General features: G+C 38.0%; 1 protein-coding gene across 4 annotated transcripts in view; it reads right to left on the reverse strand.

Annotated features, from left to right (window-relative positions):
- Window positions 1-14,203, reverse strand: part of LOC128698737 (uncharacterized) — a 110,235-nt gene that overhangs the window by 53,442 nt on the left and 42,590 nt on the right. The window lies entirely within an intron of this gene.

The following is a 14,203-nucleotide window of genomic DNA, read 5'->3' on the forward strand; positions in this document are numbered from 1 at the left end:
CGAGGAGGTGGCTGAAGGCAGTGGAGATGTCCTGTCTAAGGGCAATACGTGGTGTAAATATTATGCAAAGAATTCGGAGTGTGGAAATTAGGCGGTGGTGTGGAGTTACTAAAAGTACAGTGGACCCCCGCATAACGATGGCATCACATAGCGATTAATCCGCATACCGCTTGTTTTAATCGCAAAAATTTTGCCTCGCATACCGCTTAAAAACCCGCTCACCGATTTTCGTCCGAGACGCGTCCAATGTGCGGCCTGAGCCACGCTCACATGTTCCGCTGGTGGCATTGTTTACCAGCCAGCCTCCGCGGTAACATCCAAGCATACAATCGGAATATTTCGTATTATTACAGTGTTTTCGGTGCTTTTTCTGGAAAATAAGTGACCATGGGCCCCAAGAAAGCTTCTAGTGTCAACCCTACAGCAATAAGGGTGAGAATTACAATAGAGATGAAGAAAAAGATCATTGATAAGTATGAAAGTGGAGTGCGTGTCTCCGAGCTGGCCAGGTTGTATAATAAACCCCAATCAACCATCGCTACTATTGGTGGTACAGCTGCTGCTGCTGCTGCACTGTCAGCTGCTGCTGCTGCTGTAGCATCGTCTGCTGCTGCTGTAACATCGTCTGTTGCTGCTGTAGCATCGTCTGTTGCTGCTGTACCACCGTCAGCTGCTGCTGCTGCTGTAGCATCGTCTGCTGCTGCTGTAACATCGTCTGCTGCTGCTGTAGCATCGTCTGCTGCTGCTGTAGCATCGTCTGTTGCTGCTGTACCACCGTCAGCTGCTGCTGCTGCTGCTGTAGCACCGTTGTTGGTGTGGCTTATTGAGAATACCAAGAAACAATTAACCCCAGAGGATTTGCCACCCAGGATAACCCAAAAAAGTCAGTGTCATCAAAGACTGTCTAACTTATTTCCATTGGGGTCCTTAATCTTGTCTCCCAGGATGCAACCCACACAAGTCGACTAACACCCAGGTGAACAGGGAAAAATGCCTGGAACTAGTGCTCATATTGGTGAATTTAAAGCCAGCAAAGGTTGGTTTGAGAGATTTAAGAATCGTAGTGGCATACACAGTGTGATAAGGCCTGTTCTGGAAGAAAATGCCAAACAGGACCTACATTACTCAGGAGGAAAAGGCACTCCCAGGACACAGTGTCTCATCAGTCATTGCTGCATCTTCAATAAAGGTAAGTGTCATTTATTCTTCATTTAGTAGACTAGTACATGCACAATATATACTGTGCATGTACTACTCTACTATTGTGCATGTATCCTTCTCTTTGTGTGTGGGAAAATGTATATTTCATGTGGTAAAAATTTTTTTTTCATACTTTTGGGTGTCTTGCACGGATTAATTTGATTTCCATTATTTCTTATGGGGAAAATTCATTCGCATACCGATTATTTCGCATAACAATTACCCCTCTTGCACGGATTAAAATCGTTATGCGGGGGTCCACTGTATTAGTCAGCGAGTTGAAGAGGGTTGTTGAGGTGGTTTGGGCATTTAGAGAGAATGGTTCAAAGCAGAATGACATGGAGAGCGTATAAATCTGCAAGGAAAGGAAGGAGCGGTAGAGGTCATCCAGCAAACATGTGTGAGCGTGTTAGATGAGAGTAAATGGAGACAAATGGTTTTTGGGACCTGACAAGCTGTTGGAGTGTGAGCAGGGTAATATTTAGTGAAGGGATTCAGGGAAACTGGTTATTATAGAGTTAAACACTTGTTGGGGATAAACCTCTCAGCTTCTATGTACTCTTGGAATTCAGTAACATACTTTTCAACAGCTTCTGTCAGTACTGGCAGCCTCCCCATGCCTAGCTACACTATGAATGTCGTTTCTTTTCTTAACCCTTTAAGTGTCGAGACCCCTACTCGCAAACTTGTTCATAGTGTCGAAGAATTTAAAAAAAAAAAATATTTCTTCTTATGAAATGACGGAGAACCTTTTTCTGAAGGGAATGAAACTAAAAGCTCGAAATCTGATGGAAAACTTACGGAATTACCATCTTGCAAAGTTAGCAGTACCGGCTATATTTACGCAAAAGTGATTTCGCCCACTTTGAGCCCTATTTTGGGCCAATTCCCTTGTTTCACTTGCTCAAACTCATAGCTATTTTGCTAGAACTCCTTTTATTCTACTGACTGAGTACAAAAAACTACCCATTTACTTATTTCAACTACACAAAAAGTGATCAGAAATTACTAATTTGGCCAATTTCACACAAAAATCAAGAAATTCCAATTTCAAAATACGGGCCGTTCATGAATTATGTTTCCAGGCCCCTCTTATATTACGCTTGCCTTTCATTTTGAATTTTTATTCACACAAATAATAAACAATTTACTGTTATTCAGACTACTGAATAACTGTACAAATAATATCAGCACATTCGTAAATGCATATCAGACCCACTAGTTGACGTGTATTGGACGTGTGCAGTATTCTGTTTACTCTTGAACATCGTCAAAATTCTGCTACTTTGAGCTCAATTTCTAGCTATTTTTAGCTGGTAAACCATTCAAATATCACCTCTATTTCTGTAATATATCTTCCTTTCTATCAGGCGAGACCAAGAAAACGAAAATACAGTGGACCCCCGGTTAACGATATTTTTTCATTCCAGAAGTATGTTCAGGTGCCAGTACTGACCGAATTTGTTCCCATAAGGAATATTGTGAAGTAGATTAGTCCATTTCAGACCCCCAAACATACACATACAAACGCACTTACATAAATACACTTACATAATTGGTCGCATTGGGAGGTGATCGTTCAGCGGGGGTCCACTGTACAACCATAAATACAATACGAAAATACACCCCAAAGTCACTGTTTTAACCCTTAACCCTTTCAGGGTCCAAGGCCCAAATCTGGAGTCACGCACCAGTGTCCAAGAATTTTAAAAAAAAAAATTTGTTATTTTTTCTTATGAAATCGTAGAGAATCTTTTTGTGAAGGTAATAAAACAAAAAGTACGAAATTTGGTGGAAAATTGACGAAATTATGCTCTCGCGAATTTTGACGTGTCAGCGATATTTACGAATCGGCGATTTTGCCGACTTTGACTCCCATTTTAGGCCAATTACATTATTCCAATCAACCAAATTCTTAGCTATTTCACTAGTATTACTTCTATTCTATCGATTGAGCACAAGAAATCGCCAAGTCAACTGTTTCAACTACAAAATAAAGTGATCGGAAATTGTTAATTTGGCCAATTTAACACAAAGTTCAAAATATTCCAATTTCAAAATAGGGTCCAGAATGAACAATGTAGGCATTCCTGGCACTAAACTAACATTTCCTCTGTTCATTAGTTATGTTTTGAGGCTTTACAAATAAATTCCATTTTGATTTTTTATTCACATAATGAATTTTTATTCACACCAAAAAATAGAAGATTTACTGTTATGCAATACTGTAATAATTGTATAAATATCATCACCATATTTGTGAATGTATATTAGACCCACCAGCTGACGTGTATTAGACGTGTGAGGTCGTTTGTTTACTCTTGAATATCGGCAAAAATTTAACATTTCTGCTACTTTGAGCTCAGTTTCAAGCCATTTCCAGTGCTAAAACCAATCAGAATCATCTCTATTTCTGTAATATGTCTTCCATTCTATCAAATGAGACCAAGAAATCGCAAATACAACTATAAAAAACATACGAAAAAACACTGCAAAGTTGCTGTTTTAATCGAAAAATCATGATTTCATTTTTTTCTCTCATTATACACAGTGTGCTGCAGGATCTGTTTTATGTGGTGCACACATACCACATAGATGTATTCTCTCATATCTAGGCCCAAATGTACCACTCACAGTTTATCAGAGTGAGCTGAGCTCATGGCGTAGATCTACGGTTTGGACCCTGAACGTAAAGCCGTAGATCTACGGGACGGACCCTGAAAGGGTTAAACTGTCCAAACATAGATCTGTGTGTTTTCAACATTTGAAAGTATGTAAAAAACGTAATCTTTTTTTTTTACATTTGAAAGCATTTAAAAAAAGCTTTGATCGACTTTTTTTTTATATTTGAAAATATGTAAAAAAACGTAGATCTACTTTTGGAGCACTACGCATGTGAACGTAGATCTATGTTTGGACAGTTTAAGGGTTAAACCAATAACAAGGTCGCAATTTTTTTTCTCGTTATGCATTGCTTGCTGCAGGATTTTTTTTATACTGCACAAAATGACCACGCAGACCCATTCTCTCATATGTAGGCCTACCTGCAGCATGCAGTGCATAATGAGACTTTGAAGTGTATTTTCATATAGTATTCATCGTTGAATTCTCGTTTTCATGGTCTCATGTGATAAAATGGAAAACACATTATAGAAAAAAAGATGATTTTGATTAGTTTCATGATGAAAACGACCTTGAAATTGAGCTCAAAGTAGCGGAAATGTTTGATTTTTACAAATGTTCAGGAGTAATCAAATCACACCACACGTCCAATACACGTCAACTGGGTAGTCTAATATTCTTTCACTAGTGCACTGATATTATTTATACCATTTTTACAATAATGCAGTAGTCTGCATAACAGTAAATTTTGTATTTTTTGTATGAATAAAACATCAAAATAGAAAGCAATAGTAATATTAGAGGGGCCTAGAAATGTGACTAATGAACAGAGGATATGTTATTTTAGTGCCAAGAATGTCTACATTGTTTCTTCTGGACCCTATTTTGAAATAGGCATCTTTTTTAATATGCACGAAAATGGCCAAATTGCCAATTTCTGACCGCTTTATTAGGTAGTTCCAATCAGTAAATGGGCAGTTTCTTGTACTCAACTGATAGAAAAAATGGAGTTCTAAAGAAATAGCTATGAGTTTGATCAACTGGAACAACGGAATTATCCAAAAACAGGGCTCCAATTCGGCGAAATCGCTGATGCGTATATGTCGCTGAGACCGCTAACTTTGTGAAAGCGTAATTCCGCGAGTTTTCGACCAAATTTCGTACTTTTGGTGTCATTACCATCAGAAAAAGATTCTCTATCATTTCATAGGAAAAAATAATTTTTTTTTTTCCAAAAATTTTGCGACACAGAATGACAGTTTCAGAAAGGGGCTCGCAACAGTCGGTTAAGGACCAACACTAGCTTCAAAGCCGTAATTTTATGGGATCGAAGGGGTTCAAATTATCAAACCAACCCCTACTAGCCTTGAAGGATTGCGTTTCAGCACTTCTTAGGTGAGCACATAACCCGAGCCATTCATGTTGTTGGTCGACAACCAAGAGAACATACAAAAACCAGGACATTTTTTTCTTGAATTCCTCATTCAAAAACAGATTTGTTCAACAAGTAAGGCAGTCGATAACCAAGGTTCCACTGTATGCTGTACCCATTTTTATAAAATACAGTTTGTTTGTAATATAAGAAAAATAATGACTGATCAAGTAACTTCTAAAGAAACCTTTCAGGCCTCTCAAAGTTCAGCATTTTAGGTATTAATATTACACTCTCTCTACTTTTGATTATCCAACTTCTTATTGGATTCATCTTCCCCCTTTTTTTTTTTTTTTTTTTTTTGTGTGTGTGTGTATTTCTCTCTCATTAACATCCCAAATAATTATCAAAATTAAGATTTCATAGTCCAAGAAACCTGACACAATTATGCTCAAGTACTGAATTTATTATATATTGTCAATAAGACCTGTTGAACTAAAGATATCTGCCATTACATTTTTTCTCTAGTTCAAAGAATTTATAATAAGATTTGTCTGAGCAAAACAAGCAAGACTCTTAAATAACAAAAAAAGGGACAATACCGTGACTGGACTGATACACAAATAACCCGCACGTAGAAGAGAGGAGCTTACAATGACGTTTCGGTCTGACTTGGACCATTTACGAAGTCACACTAACGAAAAGGAGAGCAAGATGGGTATATATAGGCAGGAGGTGGTGATAGTAGTAGTAGTAGTGGTGGTAGTAGTATAGGTGGAAGGAAGTAGCAGTGGGGAGGTAGTAAGAGGAGGAGGGGCCAGTCAATACTAGGAAAGAGGGCCACTGCAAGGGAGCTAGGTGCCCACAGAGGATAAGAGCAAGAACACCAAGGGGGAAAAATAAATACATAAATAAATAAGGAACAAATACACAGGGCAGAAGAAAGGCAACCCAAAGGAGAAAAAGGAAAGAGAAAAGGGGAAGAGGGAGAAGAAAAAAGGAGGAATCAGGTTAGGTCATGGGTGTTCTGAAGTTTGGAGCATTTTACCCATCCTGCTCTCCTTTTTGTTAGTGTGATTTTGTAAATGGTCCAAGTCGGATTGAAATGTCATCATATGCTCCTCTCTTCTATGTGCGGGATATATGTGTAAAGACTCTTAATCTGGGAGCAACACTTAAATAATCACATGTAAAACATCACTACTTACCAATATTTTATAACATCTAAATCACACATTCTATGTTATGCAAAGAAATAAAAATTTAATTTAATTTAACTGTCCAAGCATCCTAAAAATTTTGGAATGACAGCCAGTACACACTGACTGTCACTTAACCAGAACCAAAATTTTACAAAAACATTAATCTACCAGTACATACCGGTATGTACATACATTACTATGATTCAGACTCAAAATTATTTGCTGCATTTTATGATGAAAAAGTAGTACAGGGAAAATTAAGAGACTGTAAAACCCCCCAGATGCTTTTGTGTCCCTACACATCATATAATAAAAATTTAGGGAGAAATGAGTAAAAATAGTGATCGTAAATAAATACACCTACCATCCGACTTACGACCGAGTTCGGTTCCGAGAAACCGGTCCTAAGTTGAAATGGACGTAAGTCGAACTTTACTACTGAATATCAACATAACACTTTTGTAATGACTTTATATTCTTGTTTTATTTCGGTATTTCATGTTTTACTTTACTTTTTATGCTGTTAGTACTGTATTTTATACTTTAAGGTTTAGGATACACACTGTGTACAACACAAACACTTGTTCATTTCCCAGAAATTTGGCATAAAAAACATGGTCGTAAGTCGAGTCGTCGTATGTCGAGCAGGTCGTAAGTCGGATGGTAGGTGTATAAACATGTAATGGGTGCATCATATTTCTATGTACTTAAGAGACTTCCACATGATGAACTGGGAAATCAGCAAGTTCAGTAACCTTTCTTTTTTTTCAGAAAAGAGCATGTAATGAACTTTTAAATTTTTCAGTGTAAAGCATGATGCTTAGAATAGAAGACAGCAACCACCCATGGGGGTTACTACCGTCCTGCCAAGCGAGTGTGAAATGAAAGCCTGTAATTGTTTTGCATGATGGTAGGATTGCTGGTGTCTTTTCTGTCTCATAAATATGCAAGACTACAGGTACGTCTTGCTACTTCTACTTACACTTAGGTCACACTACACATGCATGTATATGTTTATTTATACACACTCATCTGAGTTTTCTTTGATTTTATCTTAACAGTTCTTGGTCTTATTACTTTTCCTTTTATATCCATGGGGAAGTGGAATAAGAATCTCTCCTCCGTAAGCCATGCGTGTTGTAAAAGTCAACTAAAATGCCGGGAACAATGGGCTAGTAACCCTTTTTCCTGTAAAAATTACTAAAAAGAATAAGAAAAAAATTGTCAAAGTGGGATGTCTGAATGTGCGTGGATGTTGTGCAAATGATAAGAAAGAGATGATTGTGGATGTTATGAATGAGAAGCTGGATGTCTTGGCTTTAAGTGAAACAAAGCTGAAGGGGGTGGGAGAGTTTCAGTGGAGAGGAATAAATGGGATTAGGTTTCAAATAGAGTTAGAGCTAAAGAAGGAGTAGCAATAATGTTGAAGGATAAGTTATGGCAGGAAAAGAGGGACTACAAATGTATTAATTCAAGGATTATGTGGAGTAAAATAAAGGTTGGATGTGAAAAGTGGGTTATAGTAAGCCTATATGCATCTGGAGAAGAGAGAAGTGTAGAGGAGAGAGAGAGATTTTGGGAAATGTTGAGTGAATGCGTGGGGAGTTTTGAACCAAGTGTGAGAGTAATGGTGGTTGGGGATTTCAATGCTAAAGTGGGCAAAAATGTTGAAGAGGGAGTAGTATGTAATTTTGGGGTGCCAGGGGTAAATGAAAATGGGGAGCCTTTAATTGAGCTGTGTGTAGAAAGAGGTTTGGTAATAAGTAATACATATTTTATGAAGAGGAGGATAAATAAATATACAAGGTATGATATAGCACGTAATGAAAATAGATTGTTAGATTATGTATTGGTGGATAAAAGGTTGATGGGTAGGCTACAGGATGTACATGTTTATAGAGTGGCAACTGATATATCAGATCATTATTTAGTTGTAGATACAGTTAGAGTAAGAGGTAGGTGGGAAAAGAGGAAAATATCAATAACAAGCAACAGGGAGGTGAAAGTGTATAAACTAAGGGAGGAGGAAGTTTGGGTGAGATATAAGCAACTATTGGCAGAAAGATGGGCTGGTGCAAGTATGAGCAGTGGGGGGGTTGAAGAGGGTTGGAATAGTTTTAAAAACACAGTTTTAGAATGTGGGGCAGAAGTTTGTGGTTATAGGAGAGTGGGTGCAGGAGGAATGAGGAGTGATTGGTGGAATGATGAAGTAAAGGGTGTGATAAAAGAGAAAAAGTTAGCTTATGAGAGGTTTTTACAAAGCAGAAGTGTTATAAGAAGAGTAGAGTATATGGAGAGTAAAAGAAAGGTGAAGAGGGTGGTGACAGAGTGCAAAAGGAGAGCAGATGATAGAGTGGGAGAGGCACTGTCAAGGAATTTTAATGAAAATAAGAAAAATTTTTGGAGTTAAACAAGTTAAGAAAGCCTAGAGAACGAATGGATTTGTCAGTTAAAAACAGAGTAGGGGAGTTAGTAGATGGGGAGATGGAGGTTTTGGGTAGATGGAGAGAATATTTTGAGGAACTTTTAAATGTCAACGAAGAAAGGGAAGCGGTAATTTCATGCATTGGCCAGGGAGGTATACCATCTTTTAGGAGTGAAGAAGAACAGGATGTGAGTGTGGGGGAGGTGCGTGAGGCATAACGTAGAATGAAAGGGGGTAAAGCAGAGGGAACTGATGGGATCATGACAGAAATGTTAAAAGCAGAGGGGGATATAGTGTTGGAGTGGTTGGTATTTTTGTTTAAGAAATAAATGAAAGAGGGGAAGGTACCTAGGGATTGGCAGAGAGCATGTATAGTCCCTTTATATAAAGGGAAGGGAGACAAAAGAGATTGTAAAAATTATAGAGGAATAAGTTTACTGAGTATACCAGGAAAAGTTCTCCATGGGGAAGTGGAACAGAATTCTTCCTCCGTAAGCCATGCGTGTTGTAAGAGGCGACTAAAATGCCGGGAGCAAGGGGCTAGTAACCTCTTCTCCTGTATATATTACTAAATGTAAAAGGAGAAACTTTCGTTTTTCCTTTTGGGCCACCCCGCCTTGGTGGGATACAGCCGGTGTGTTGAAAGAAAGAAAGACCAGGAAAAGTGTATGGTAGGGTTATTATTGAAAGAATTAGAGGTAAGACAGAATGTAGGATTGCAAGGAGGTTTCAGAGTGGGTAGGGGATGTGTAGATCAAGTGTTTACATTGAGGCATATATATGAACAGTATTTAAATAAAGAGAGGGAAGTTTTTATTGCATTTATGGATTTAGAAAAGGCATATGGTAGAGTGGATAGGGGAGTAATGTGGCAGATGTTGCAAGTATATGGAACAGGTGGTAAGTTACTAATTGCTGTAGAGAGATTTTATGAGGATAGTGAGGCTCAGGTTAGGGTGTGTAGAAGAGAGGGAGACTACTTCCCAGTAAAAGTAGGTTTTAGACAGGGATGTGTTATGTCACCATGGTTGTTTAATATATTAATAGATGGGGTTGAAAAAGAAGTAAATGCTAGGGTGTTAGGGAGAGGGGTGGGATTAAATTATGGGGAATCAAATGCAAAATGGGAATTAACACAGTTGCTTTTTGCTGATGATACTGTGCTCATGGAAGATTCTAAAGAAAAATTGCAAAGGTTAGTGGATGAGTTTGGGAGTGTGTGTAAAGGTAGAAAGTTGAAAGTGAACATAAAAAAGAGCAAGGTGATGAGGGTATCAAATGATTTAGATAAAGAAAAATTGGATATCAAATTGGGGAGGAGTATGGAAGAAGTGAATGTTTTCAGATACTTGGGAGTTGACATGTTAGCGGATGGATTTATGAAGGATGAGGTTAATCATAGAATTGATGAGGGAAAAAAGGTGAGTAGTGCGTTCAGGTATATGTGAAGACAAAAAACGTTATCTATGGAGGCAAAGAAGGGAATGTATGAAAGTATAGTAGTACCAACACTCTTATATGGGCGTGAAGCTTGGGTTGTGAATGCAGCAGCGAGGATGCGGTTGGAGGCAGTGGAGATGTCCTGTCTAAGGGCAATGTGTGGTGTAAATATTATGCAGAAAATTCGGAGTGTGGAAATTAGGAGAAGGTGTGGAGTTAATAAAAGTATTAGAGGGCTGAAGAGGGGTTGTTGAGGTGGTTTGGTCATTTAGAGAGAATGGATCAAAGTAGAATGACATGGAGAGCGTATAAATCTGTAGGGGAAGGAAGGCGGGGTAAGGGTCGTCCTCGAAAAGGTTGGAGGGAGGGGGTAAAGGAGGTTTTGTGGGCGAGGGGCTTGGACTTCCAGCAAGCGTGCGTGAGCGTGTTAGATAGGAATGAATGGAGACGAATGGTATTTGGGACCTGACTATCTGTTGGAGTGTGAGTAGGGTAATATTTAGTGAAGGGATTCAGGGAAACCGCTTATTTTTATATAGCCGGACTTGAGTCCTGGAAATGGGAAGTACAATGCCTGCACTCTAAAGGAGGAGTTCGGGATATTAGCAGTTTGGAAGGATATGTTGTGTATCTTTATAGGTATATGCTTCTAAACTGTTGTGTTCTGAGCACCTCTGCAAAAGCAGTGATTATGTGTGAGGTGAAAGTGTTGAATGATGATGAAAGTATTTTCTTTTTGGAGATTTTCTTTCTTTTTTGGGTCACCCTGCCTCAGTGGGAGACAGCCGACTTGTTAAAAAAAAAAAAAAAAAAAAATCAATGTCACTATCAAAAAGGATTAATACAAAATTGTGTTTACCATCCATGCCATATTCAAGTTTGGTATGTTTAAGCAATTTGCAAAATATTAAATTATTATATTTTCAAGACATGAGGAATGCACTGTACTAAAGAGATGGAAAATTACTGTAGATAAAGATGATCAAAGCCCTCCAGAGTAATACCACACCTAACATATCCCCTTCTAAACCTGATAAAACAACTACAGGCAGGCCCCACTTTACAGTGTTTTGCTAATACAGTGGTTTTCAATTATAACCATTGTTCATTTATTCAGACTTCCTACAATAAATATATTCACTACTAGCTATAAGCTAAGGATGAAAATATTTTAAGGTACGTAATGTGGGTACTGTACATGCATTTTTAACCCTTTCACTGTTGAGACCCCTGCTCACAAACTTGCTCTCAGTGTCGAAGAATTTAAAAATAAAAATTATTTTATCTTATGAAATGTTAGAAAACCCTTTCCTGATGGTAATGACACCAGAAGTATGAAATTTGATGGAAAACTTACAGAATTATGCTCTTGCAAAGTTAGCGGTCTCGGCGATATATACGCATCAGTGATTTCGCCCACTGAGCCCTATTTTCAGCCAATTCCATTGTTCCAGTCTACCAAACTCATACCTATTTTGCTAGAACTCCACTTGTTCTATCGACTGTGTACAAGAAATCGCCTATATATCGATTTCAACTACCCAATAAAGTGGTCAGAAATTGGCAATTTTGTTATTACTGTTCTTGCTGCTGAACAGTGGTTTAGTGCCGATGAAGGTAGCGTAGGTAGCAATGATATGGCCGTGGACTAGTTTGGCTTTAATTGGATAGGAGTGAGTACACAACGGGCAGTGTGAGGGAATGACCGCAAGCCAGTCCGTGAAGGGGGAGCACTTGTGCCTATCAAGTCGGTCGGCCTAGGAGTGAGACCGAATGGGCTCAGCCTCCCACTGACCTGGGTGAGCCTACAGAGGGCAGCACTTAAATGCCGCAAAATATGAACTAGTCAGAACAGACGGCTAGGCTGTGTGTTCTGACAGTACAGGCTGTCTACAATTTGGCCAATTGCACACAATTTTTCAAAGATGCCAATTTCAAAATAGGGTCCAGAATAAACAATGCAGACATTCCTGGCACTAAAATAACATTTTCCCTGTTCCTTAGTCATGTCTCCAGGCCCCTCTTATATTACTCTTGGTTTCCATTTTGAATTTTTACTGTTATGCAGAGTACTGCATTATTGTAATAATTGTATAAATAATGTCAACCCATTTGTGACTGCGTATCAGACTGGCCAGTTGGACACACACTGAACAGTGATGTCATTTGTTTACTCTCGAACATCGGCAAAAATCGAACATTTCTGCTACTTTGAGCTCAGTTTCAAGTACTTTTCATTGTGAAACTAGTCAAAATCATTTCTATTTCTGTAATATATCTTCCATTCTATCAAATGAGACCAAGAAAACGAGAATACAACCACAAATACCATACAAAAATACATACACCTCAAAGTCAGCATTTCAGACCAAAAACATGGTTGGACTTTTTTTTTTCTCATTTTGTACTGTGTGCTGCAGGATTTTTTTTATACTGCGCACACTGACAACATAGGCCCATTCTCTCACATGTAGGTCTACCAGCTTTCTCCCACTAGATTTGAAGCCACTAGAATTTTGGGGTATTAATACACCACCAACACTGGCTTGTAAGTCATACTAATACGACCGACAGTGAAAGGGTTAAGGCCTAGTTATATTGCTCACTTAATATAGGATATTGTAAGCATGTTATCAGGCTTTTATATGCAAGTGAAAGTTATTTGCTTTAATGCGATTTTTGCTTTACAGCAGTAGCCTGGAACCTAACCTGTTGTATAAATGGGGCACTCCTGTGTTGTAGTATTGCCTATCAAAATATACAGCAGTATCTGACTCCAAGGAAGAATAAAAGTCACAGTAATTCATGGACTGATAATGAACCAGAACAGACTGAAACATTATATGGTCTTATCACCAGTCTGTGGGCTGACTGCAATTTGCTCCTAAGAAATATCACTTATGATACAAATATTATTATATTAATTTGTCGGACTACTGCAATACAGAAATTCACTGCTCCCAAGGAAGAGCAAGATATAATATCTAGCCAAAAATAACTGATGAATGACCAATGATGCTGCAAGAACACTTGTTTTTTAATGTACTAATACCATAGAGAGATTCGTGGACTCCAATGAGGAGGTTTTGATTCAAAGAATTGGACTTGCCTCACCTGCTCTGATCTGAACCTAATTTCTTCTCATTCATCCTAAGTATGACTTTTGTGGGTTTAGTACTTCCCCATGAATATAAAAAAATTACATAGTAATGTCTACAACTTGGTATAGCATTACAAAACATTAAGAACAAAAATCTTTTGTCATAACTATCCCCCCTTCTATTACACTGTATCAAGTTACAGAACAAAAAGAAGCCAAAGAACTGTATAGAAATCTGTGGGCACACAACTAATTCTAAATAATCTGAAACAGATATAGTGAAATGGACAAACAGTAAACTTCAAAATTTTGAGTGCATACAAAGTTGGCCTCCAAAGTCTTGTAGTTTACTTATCAGTTTTATTGATGGACAACCTGCAAATAAATGTGATTATTTGTAGGCTCTCTCAGTCCACAATTTTTTAGGTTTTAATGAAAACAAACAATATGATTACATTCAAATTGTGCTCACTGGCTTTCCAATGCCTAAATTTCACTTCTTTCTAGTCATTAGTTCTAATGAATGTCAATAATAACCAGAATAAAGCAATATTTAAAAAGATATGCTCTCTGAAACATAATATGAACCCAAAGCCTTACTAAGTTTTATGCACTCAATTTTGTGTTATTTGCTGCTTTGAAATTTTCGAGGCCTCTAGAAGCCTAACCCCTCACAAATTTGGGGGCTGGCTGTACAGTAGAACTAATAATTTATGTCAAAAAAAAAAAAAACACACAGATGACGAAGTACAACCAATCCACACAATATAACCCACACTTGCAAGAGGAGACAATATCAAAGAAAGAAGATAATTCATGCAGAAAGAAAAACACAATAAAAA

The sequence above is a fragment of the Cherax quadricarinatus genome, chromosome 59 (genome assembly GCF_038502225.1).
Source record: "Cherax quadricarinatus isolate ZL_2023a chromosome 59, ASM3850222v1, whole genome shotgun sequence".
Lineage (NCBI taxonomy): Eukaryota > Metazoa > Arthropoda > Malacostraca > Decapoda > Parastacidae > Cherax > Cherax quadricarinatus.